At 43.2% G+C, this 9,485-nt stretch overlaps 1 protein-coding gene across 1 annotated transcript in view; it reads left to right on the top strand.

Annotated features, from left to right (window-relative positions):
- Nucleotides 1–99: 99 nt before the first annotated feature.
- The window catches only part of Rab30 (RAB30, member RAS oncogene family), a 92,066-nt gene continuing 82,680 nt past the window's right edge, over nt 100–9,485 (top strand). Inside the window, exon 1 of the mRNA XM_028873466.2 lies at nt 100–313. The gene's annotated coding sequence lies outside the window, so the exon portion shown is untranslated. The remainder of the gene's footprint in view (nt 314–9,485) is intronic.

The following is a 9,485-nucleotide window of genomic DNA, read 5'->3' as shown; positions in this document are numbered from 1 at the left end:
GATCCCAGAATGCACAGCTCTGGAGCATGGCTATTGGGGCCGCTCGGACAGAGGGATGATGTCATTGCAAAACCCCACTGCATTCATTGTGCTACGGTCTCTCCACCCCCCAACCCCCCTGCTGCTGCTGCTGCTGCTGCTGGGCTCGCTATTGCCGCTCGCTCCAGCTGAGCCCTGAGTAGCAGCAGGACCAGGGCAGGGACTGACTCTAGTCCTTGGACTTAGGACACCGCAGCACCTTCCCTTACGTGCGTGATTAATTCGCATATCATTTCTGTTTATGCCTGGGGTGGGGAGAAAAATCCCAAACCAGGTGAGTTGAAGTGATTTATTCAAATCGTTCTCCCAAGTTATTCCTCCCGCTTAGTGCTCAAGGCTTTCTTTTGGAAGATGGGGCCGGGAATGGGGGTATGGATTCGGGAGGTTCTCACTGGCGCTGCTAAGAGCTAAATCGCTCTGTGCAATTTGGGTCAGTGCAAAGAACAACTCCAGCAACCTGCCCCCGCCAGAGGACTGGTGCCTGCCAATTTCCTCGCCTCAACTCCTTTTAACCTTTTTGAGGCTGGGAGAGGGGGCTGGGCTGGCGAGGATGTTGGGAAGTGCACTTGGAAAACAGGAGGAGGGCAAAGGTGGCGGACTGCAGTCCTGTCATTCTCTGGCCCCAGTGCTGAGGTTTGAGTGGGAAAGGGTGATGTGTGGGGAGAAATGGAGACAGTGATTTAAGGTGGTCGTGCTTCTTTGGAACATTTGTGTCTCTTGAACTAACACACACTATTTTTTAAGATGAGCATGCTTCTCTTGAGTCGCTTAAGTTTGGTAGGGATTTATTTTATGTTTGCATGGTTGTGTCGTTTGTCTCGCTTTTTTTTTTTCCCTGCTGGACTTGAGGTGACAGTGTCCTTTAATGGTGCACTCCGTGCCAGTCAGAAATATTTCACGTGTATAGAGAAGGTTTTCTCAGGCTGCTAGAAGCAGTATTTTTGTTAAGCGGCTTTTTTTTTTCTTTCCGTTTTTTTGACTGCGGGATTCAGGATTGTTTGAAAGTAGAGCTGATAGATTTGTGCTTGTGTGAGTGTTTTAAATTACCTCGCAATAGGCTCTTGCCACTGACAATGGTACTGTGACGAGCTGCCGTTTCCCGAGGCTCGGTCTCCACTCACACACTTAACGGTTTGTAGACGGAATCGATTAGGAAACCTGGGTACCTTTTTTTTTTTTTTTTTTTTTTTTTTTTTAACACTTTAGGGAAAGGAAAAGTTAGACGTGCTACCACCCTTTACTGTCCATTTCTGAAAGGTATCCAAGAACAGTGAGCCTGAGCAGGGAAACCAGGGAGCATGCTAGTGTGCTTTTTGTTTGAATGTTGTTTTTCAGTGAACGGACACATTCAGTAAGGCAGGCAACATTCTGGCTTGTATGATGCTGGCTCTCCTCTTTTAAGAGTTACAGGGATGAACACTGCAATAAATGTGTTCCTTTGAGATAAACAGCTGGCTGATTCCAGAACAGATGGGGCCAGTCTTAGCTGAGAGATATACAACCTTGGAAATGAATGGACTTAGGGTCAACCACACCCCCTTTAGGAATGTCAAAAGAAGGAGAAATGCCAGAGTATTTGCTTAACTCTAAAATGCTAAAGCTTTTCACAGCAGAGTCAGGCTTTTGGGGGGGGGGCAGGGGAGGAGTCATTACTGTCTGTTTTAGCGTCTGTGAACCAATTTTATTCATTTTTAATTTAGATGCTCAGGTCTCCAGAGTTGCAGCTGGGTGACACTTGGTTAAATGCTGTGTGTTACTGAAAGCAAAGGACAGTCCATTGTCAGGGCTTTGTAAGTAGAGTGATTTATTGGCATGCAAGGCGCAGCTTGGATTTGGGAGAAGATCAACAGTCTGTTGCCTGCATCCTTGTGGTGACACTCTGCCCTTCTCTTCTATGCCTTTCTTTCTCTGCCCACCCCGTTCCCCACCTCTCCAAATTTCATTTCTTTCCGTGTCTATTTGCAATAAACGATGGCTTTTCTTCTCTGATTCAGGATCTCCCCTGTGTCGGGAGAGTCTCACATCTCTTTTTCTAAGTCTCTTTCCAACCCCCCACACCTTCAGCCCACCCCCAAGGCACCCTGGGGTTGGAGGATGTAGGCTGTGTGTGTGTGTGTGTGTGTGTGTGTGTGTGTGTGTGTGTGTGTGAATTGTTATTCAGAGTCCTCTTTGAAGAGGCTCTGGCATTTCTTTTTCTTGGAGTCTGTGCTTGGAGGGATGACAGCGGTGAGCCTGATCCAGGGCTGGGGTTGTGGTTTTCCTGACAGTCGTAACCTGGGCCCAGGAGCACATGGACAATGAAATGCAGCCCTGGAGCTCTTGTGCCTTTACTTTCCATGACACCTGCTAAGACGTGCCCTGGGTTTAACAGTTTGTTTTAGTGCTTTACACAGATAATTCATAAATGACTCCTGAAAGAAGTAGTCGTCAGTAGTTCCTGATTAATTTAGTGTTTTTATTTCTCCTCTCTGTTCCAGTGAGTGGTGGGGCAAGAGTCTGTCCCTTGGCACGATGCTAGTAACAGTGCCAGTGGCCAAGCGGCATTTGTGTTTCTGAAGGTAGTTGGAGTTCCTGCCATTTTGTCTTCTTTGTGGCGGAGAGAAGTTTGTTGTTTTATGCTGCTCTCCCTGGGAGCTGGGTGTGGTGACAGTTGTGTCTCTTTGCTTAACTGTAGTGTTTCTTCAGGCATGCAAAGTCCGATGACCATTTGATGTCAGCCTATGGATGGGACTTCTTTTGTACTACCTTGCATTACTAAATCCCTTCTCCTGCAACGCTTCCTCGCTCACTGGGGCAGGTGGGGGTGGGGTGGGGGGTGGGGTGGGGTTAGTGACATACAGAGGAGAGATGAGATGGACGGAGGATTCCATTTGGCTCTATTCCTACAGTCCTGTGACTTTCAAGAGCTGCACATGTCTTTCTGCCTCAGTTTGTAGATCTGCAAAGGGACACTAATCTTAGCTTCTTGGTTTGCTTGACCTGGTGTTAAAACCCGCCATGATAAAGCCCGAAACTTATTCTGACAGCAAAGATCAAATGAGCAGCTACTGTGTGATAAGTGCTGTGGTGCATCAATGAAGAGAAGTGTTTCCCCTGCATTGAACTATTACAAGTATGATGTCCTGTGCTTCCTGGTGAATGAGTTGAAGATGGGATGGAGTACCCAATATGACTCTCTTCCCTTTTCTGGAGCAATCAGGGAAAGTTTCCTGTAGGAAGTGGTCCTTGAAGGGCCTTGAGTGATCAGGAAGTAATTTGGGATAGCAATGGGAGTTGCTTAGAGTGGAGCAAATAGGGGTTTTGGCAGAAGGAACTGCACATTCAGCAAACAGAGAGAAGAGGGGTGAGTAGTAGATGGAGTAGAATGAAGGGGCCAGAAGAGATGGGAGAGGCCAGAGCCCGGGCAGCTTTGAATCACAAGATGATTTTGGTCTTCATCCTCAGGGCAATGTGAACTTCGCAAGTGTTTGGCCAAGTTGAATCTGGAGACTGAGTAGCAGGTCACTTCTGAAGTCTTGGTGATAGATGATGATGTTTGACTCTTGGTGGAGACTGGAGGTGGAGACTGGAGTGAGGGATGATGATGCTTGACTATTGGTGGAGACTGGAGAAACACCATGTTTGAAAATTATAATTGCATTAATGTATTGATTGATTAGATGTGAGAATAGGAAGAAAAAGTAGAATATGTCTTGCATTTTTTCCTTTTTAAGCAATCCAGATGACTTACAGGGAAAGAGACAGCTGATTGGGGGGTGTTTGTTCAGGAAGTGGGGGAATTAATGTATAATATTGGGAATGGCGTTTTTATTTTCGAGGTTTAGCTTTCTCATTATAAAATGGGTTTATCACGCTACAGTATACTGATGTTCAGATGTTTGTGCACCATGCTAGGAATGCATCATCAAGTGAGATAGTGTTTGCTTTCAAGAAATTTCTTGGAAGAAGAACAGACACATGAACTTATGGAGAGGTGTGGAGCGATGTGGAAGGGTGTGGAGCGATGCTGGGACAGCACAGCCTGGCAGGAGGATTCATTCTTGGGAGGTGGGAGATTAACAATGTGGCCGGTAGCTTTTGGCTCTAGGTTTCCGGGTATTGCGCAAAGTAGGGGCTCTGCGTGGTTGTAGCCCCCCCCCCCCAGGGTTTCTATGTGAAGCTTTTGGAGCCTATCCTGGAACTGGCCCCGAGTACTGGGATTAAAGGCATGTACCACCACCGCCCGACCGCTCTGTGTGTTTGTTAACTGGATGGACCAAACTAGGTCTCTAAGGATGCTTTCTAAATAAAGAAAAATATCAGTATATTGAAAGATGCCATTAATAATCATGAAATGTCAAATGTAAATGCTATTAGCAGATCATTTTCTGAGACCTATAGCCTTTGAGATATTTTGTGGGTAAATTTTTAGGGAAATTCAGAAGTATTTCAGTTCTGGTTTCTTTTAAGACTCAACTTCCTAAATTCAAGTTAGTTTCTCAAAAATCATTCTAATGGCCATAATATTCCCTAAATTAATAGCCTTTGTGAATTTTATGGATAAGCAAAGTTACACATACACAAAATAAATTCAATTGAGTGAACTATTGACAATATTTTTCTGTAGTAAAGATATATCTAACTGCATGAAAAATTCTGTAATGTGTCTTCCCCCCTTTATTTTATTGCACAGGAGGGGGAAAAAGACAAATAAAACATCACAATGTTATAATTACTTAGGAAGTAATTTCTGTATTTTCTTGGCTGTGGTAGAAATGTGGCCAGTCTCCAAATGAACATTTCCAAGTGAAGAGGAATTTTATGTGATCCACAGATAACTTATTTTCAGGTTCCTTCCCATGGGAATCTAACCTTGAAATTAGAGGCTTCCTCAAGATTATTCTTAAAGAAAGATTCTTGGGATTTTTTTTTTTCAGTGCTGGGGACCAAACCTAAAACATAGGGGTTCCTTGAAAGTTATCAGGAAGACAGGACCCATGAAATCACATGTTAATGTGTGTGTTCATGTGCTAGAGTTTATTTGTGGATCTCTGCATTTTCTCTTATCAGTATGTGCGTGCTCCTTGAATCTGTTTCGTAGTAAGATTGCTGTGAGGGTTAAATGAGAATATTTTAAGATTTATTTTGTTTCATAGTAAGATTGTTGTGAGGGTTAAATGAGAATATTTTAAGATTTATTTTATGTGTATAAACGCACATACACACGTTTAGTGTCCTCTGAGGCCAGCAGAGGACATCTCTGTTATGGACCACCATGTGGGTGCTGGGAACTGAACCTGGGTCTTCTGTGCGAATAGCAATACTCCTTTGTTGTTGTTTTGTGGTTTTGTTTTGTTTTTTTCTGAGACAGGCTTTGGTGCCTGTCCTGGATCTCTCTCTCTGTAGTTCAGGCTGGCCTCGAACTCAGAAAGATCCACCTGGCTCTGCCTCCCAAGTGCTAGTGTCAAAGGCTTGCGCCACCACCGCCCGACTGAGAATAGCAATACTCTTAACCGCCAAACTATCTCTCTATTTTAAGTATCTAGCACTAAGCCTGATATAATTGTTGTTCAGACAGGGTTTCTCTGTGTTGTCTTGGCTGTCCTGGAACTGGATCTGTAGACCAGGCTGGCCTTGCACTCACAGAGATCCTCACAGAGATCCACCTGCCTCTGCCTTCCCAGTTCTGGGATTAAAGGTGTGCGGCACCACTGTCCAACTTCAATAAGGATCTTAATGGCCATCTGATGTGAGCTTCCATTCATTAGGAATTATGACATTTCCTCAAATGTCCTTATAATAAGATTTGTTTTCCTCAGCACTTAAGAGGCAGAGTGAGTTACAGGACAGCAGGGCTACACAGAGAAACCTTGTCTCAAAAAACAAACAAACAAACACAAAATGAGATTTTTTTTTTTTAGGCCTTCAATCAAAGGTTACAGGCTGCTTTAAGTTGTCTAATTTCTTTAATCTCCATTAATGTTTACCTTTCATTCTTCTCTGAATCATTCACAATGTTTGAAGATCACAAGCCTATTGTTGTGTATAGTGCATTCCACAATTTGGATTTGTTTAATTATTTTCTCATGATCAGATGCAGGTTAAAATTTTTGACAAACATTGATATCTAATCCAACAATGAATGCTGATGATGTGAACTTCAGCTGGTCTCATTACACTATTTCTCATTTGTCACTATGAGTACTAAATAGGCATCACCCAAAAAATAAAATGTTGAAAATTATCAATAAGTATAATGTTTAAAATAGCTGCCATGGAGCTGAACAGATGGTTCAGTAATTAAGAATACTTTTGCCTCCTGGTGGTGGCGGCGCATGTCTTTAATTCCAGCACTCGGGAGGCAGAGCCAGGCCGATTTCTGTGAGTTCTGTGAGTTCGAGACCAACCTGGGCTATAGAGTTCCAGGAAAGGCTCCAAAGGTACACAGAGAAACCTTGTCTCAAAAAACAAAAACAAAAACAAACAAGCAAAAAAAAAAAACCAAACCAAAACCAAAACCAACCAAACAAAAAACCCGAAAGAAAAGAATACTTTTGCCATTGCAGTGGACCTGGGTTCAGTTCCCAGCACTCACATGGTAACTCAAGTTTTAGGGGATCTGACATCCTTTTGTGACCTCTGCCCGCACTAGGCCTATATGTGGTACACATACATACGTGCTGTCAAAATAGTCATACACATAAAATAAAACAAATCTTAAAACCCTCTCTCAAAAACAAAACAACAAATAAACAAACAAAAATCCTTATTGGATGTAATGAGCCCATTATTTAGTTCAACGTGTGGATATTAGTGTGTCCTTCGGGTGCTGTTGTTAAACGTTTTCAAGAGCATCACAGCAAAACCAGAGGGCGTGTTTGTGGGTATTTCCTTGATTGGTTAATGTGGAAGGGCCCAGCCCTCTGGGGGTGGCACCCCCCCCAAGGCAAGTGGTCCTGGAAGGTTTGAGAAAGGTAGCTGAACCTGAGCTTGGAAGCAAGCAAGGCAGCGAGCTATGTTCCTCCATGATTTCCGCTTCAGTTCCTGCCCCCACGTTTCTGGTTTAAGTTCCTGCCTTGGCTTTCCTCTCGGAAGTTGAGTTTTGTTAGTGCTTTATCACAGCAACAGAAACCTCACTAGGATATGTTCGTAAAATAACTGACTAATTTGCATGCACATAAGCACGTAAATATATGCTGTCTGTAAGATGCTGGCACCTCTGACTAAACTGGTTCGTGTTGACCTTTCCTGTGATTCCAAGGTCATTTTTAGGTAGAAGGTTTTTCTTGTTCTCATAAAGTCTTTTTTATTTTGTCACCAGTAAAATACAAGGTCCTGAGTTGGGTGTTCTGATAGAGAAGCACAGGTGGACCTTTCCTCCCACTCCACTTTATTCTATGAGACTCAGATCCTATTGTAGGGTCTTTGAAAGGAGATGCACTATGAAGGTGTATTCTGCATGCTACTGCATTCTTTTAATCCTATGCAGATTGAAAATGCTTAAAAACTTGCCGGGTGTGGTCGTGTACGCCTTTAATCCCAGCACTCAGTTTGAAGCCAGCCTGATAAACAGAGCAAATTCCAGGACAGCTGGGGCTGCACAGAAAAACCTCATCTCAAAAAGAAAAAGAAGAAAGAAAAGGAAAAAGAAGTTTAAATTACATTAATTGATTGTGTGTGTGTGTGTGTGTGTGTGTGTGTGTGTGTGTGAGAGAGAGAGAGAGAGAGAGAGAGAGAGAGAGAGACCTGGAGATCAAACTCATTCAGGTTAGCAAGTACTTTCTCCTTCTGATCCATCTCATTGGCCCATATGGAGCAGATTTTAGCCCCATTTTTATATGTAAATAAGGGAACAAGTCTCTATGAGGTTAAACAACTCCCCCCCCCCCCAGAGCAAATGTAGATTTAATAAAGACAGTGAGTGGGAAGGTGTCCAAGGGAAAGATAATGCTGTTCTGCTATTTGGAATTAACCTAGCTAACTAAAATGATGATGATGATGATGATGATGATGATGATGATGAAATCTCTGTAGGTTTTCTGGAGCCCAGAGTCTCCCACTTCTTCAACCTCCTCCTGTTTGCCTTGCTCTCTGACTGAAAGTCTAGGCTTCACGGAGGCAGACCTGGCTGGCTGGTGACTGTGTTCACGTCACAGTCCAGACACAGGAGGGTCAGCTGAAGCACACTCTGATAACCTTAACTGGGCACCAGGAGGGTTATGTTTTATTTGAGTCTTCCTTTCCAATTTATTTTTTAAAAATTAAAATCTTTTATACTCCTTTTATCAGAATTCATTTGTATTCCCTATGAATACTCCCATACCTTTTTTTTTTGTTTTTGCTTTTTTTTTTGAGAGACAATCTTACTTTGTAGACCAAATTGGCCTTGAACTCACAGAAATATGCCTGCCACTGACCCAGGAGCGCTGAGATTAAAGGTGTGCACCACCCACACTTTAAGGCTGGTTACGGTGGTGCCTACCTCTAATTCCAGCATATGGGAGGCAGAGGTAGGTGGATCTAATTTAGAGGCCAGCCTGGTCTACATAGTGAGTTCCAGGACAGCCAGAGCTACATAGTGAAACCTCCAATCTCCTCAGCCATTCTAGTGACTCTTATTAACTTTTTATATATATGTGTGTGTGTGTGTGTGTGTGTGTGTGGCGTATGTGTTTGCATGTGTGTGTATATATGTGTGTAGAGGCCGGAGGTTAATGTCTGATGTCTTTCTTAATCTCTCCCCTCCTTAGTTTTGAGACTCAGTCTTTTAATAAACTTGAAGCTAGCCGGGCGGTGGTGGCGCACGCCTTTAATCCCAGCACTTGGGAGGCAGAGCCAGGTGGATCTCTGTGAGTTCGAGGCCAGCCTGGGCTACCAAGTGAGTTCCAGGAAAGGTGCAAAGCTACACAGAGAAACCCTGTCTTGAAAAACCGGAAAAAAAAACCAAAAACAAAACAAAACAAAAAAAAAACCCTTGAAGCTAATTTAGGCTGTCTGCCTGATGAGTTCCAGGGATCCTCTTTTTCTCCCCCATTAGTGCTAGGATTCCTGCTTGTGCCTCGGAGCCCATCTTTTTTATTTTCATTTATTTATTTGTTTATTTTATCTACCTACCTACCTACCTACCTATCTATCTATCTATCTATCTATCTATCTATCTATCTATCTACCTATCATCTATCTATTTGTTTTTTTGAGATAGGATTTCCTGGAATTTACTCTGTAGACCAACCTGCTTCTGTCCACCAAGAACTAGGACTAAAGGCATGCACCACTACACCTGGCTAAGCCTGGCTTTTAAAAACATGGTGCTGAGGATCTGAACTCATGTCCTCATGCTTTCTCAGCAAGCACTTTATCAGCTGAACCATTCCCAATAAAAATCTTCGTCTTAAAAAATGTTTGATCCAGAATCTAGTCAGGTATGTTTCATACCAGATAATTGTGTCCTTTGGTTGTTTATTTTT

The sequence above is a fragment of the Peromyscus leucopus genome, chromosome 1 (assembly GCF_004664715.2).
Source record: "Peromyscus leucopus breed LL Stock chromosome 1, UCI_PerLeu_2.1, whole genome shotgun sequence".
Taxonomy (NCBI): domain Eukaryota; kingdom Metazoa; phylum Chordata; class Mammalia; order Rodentia; family Cricetidae; genus Peromyscus; species Peromyscus leucopus.
Note: the sequence above shows the minus strand (reverse complement) of the source record. Positions and strands in the feature narration are given on the sequence as shown.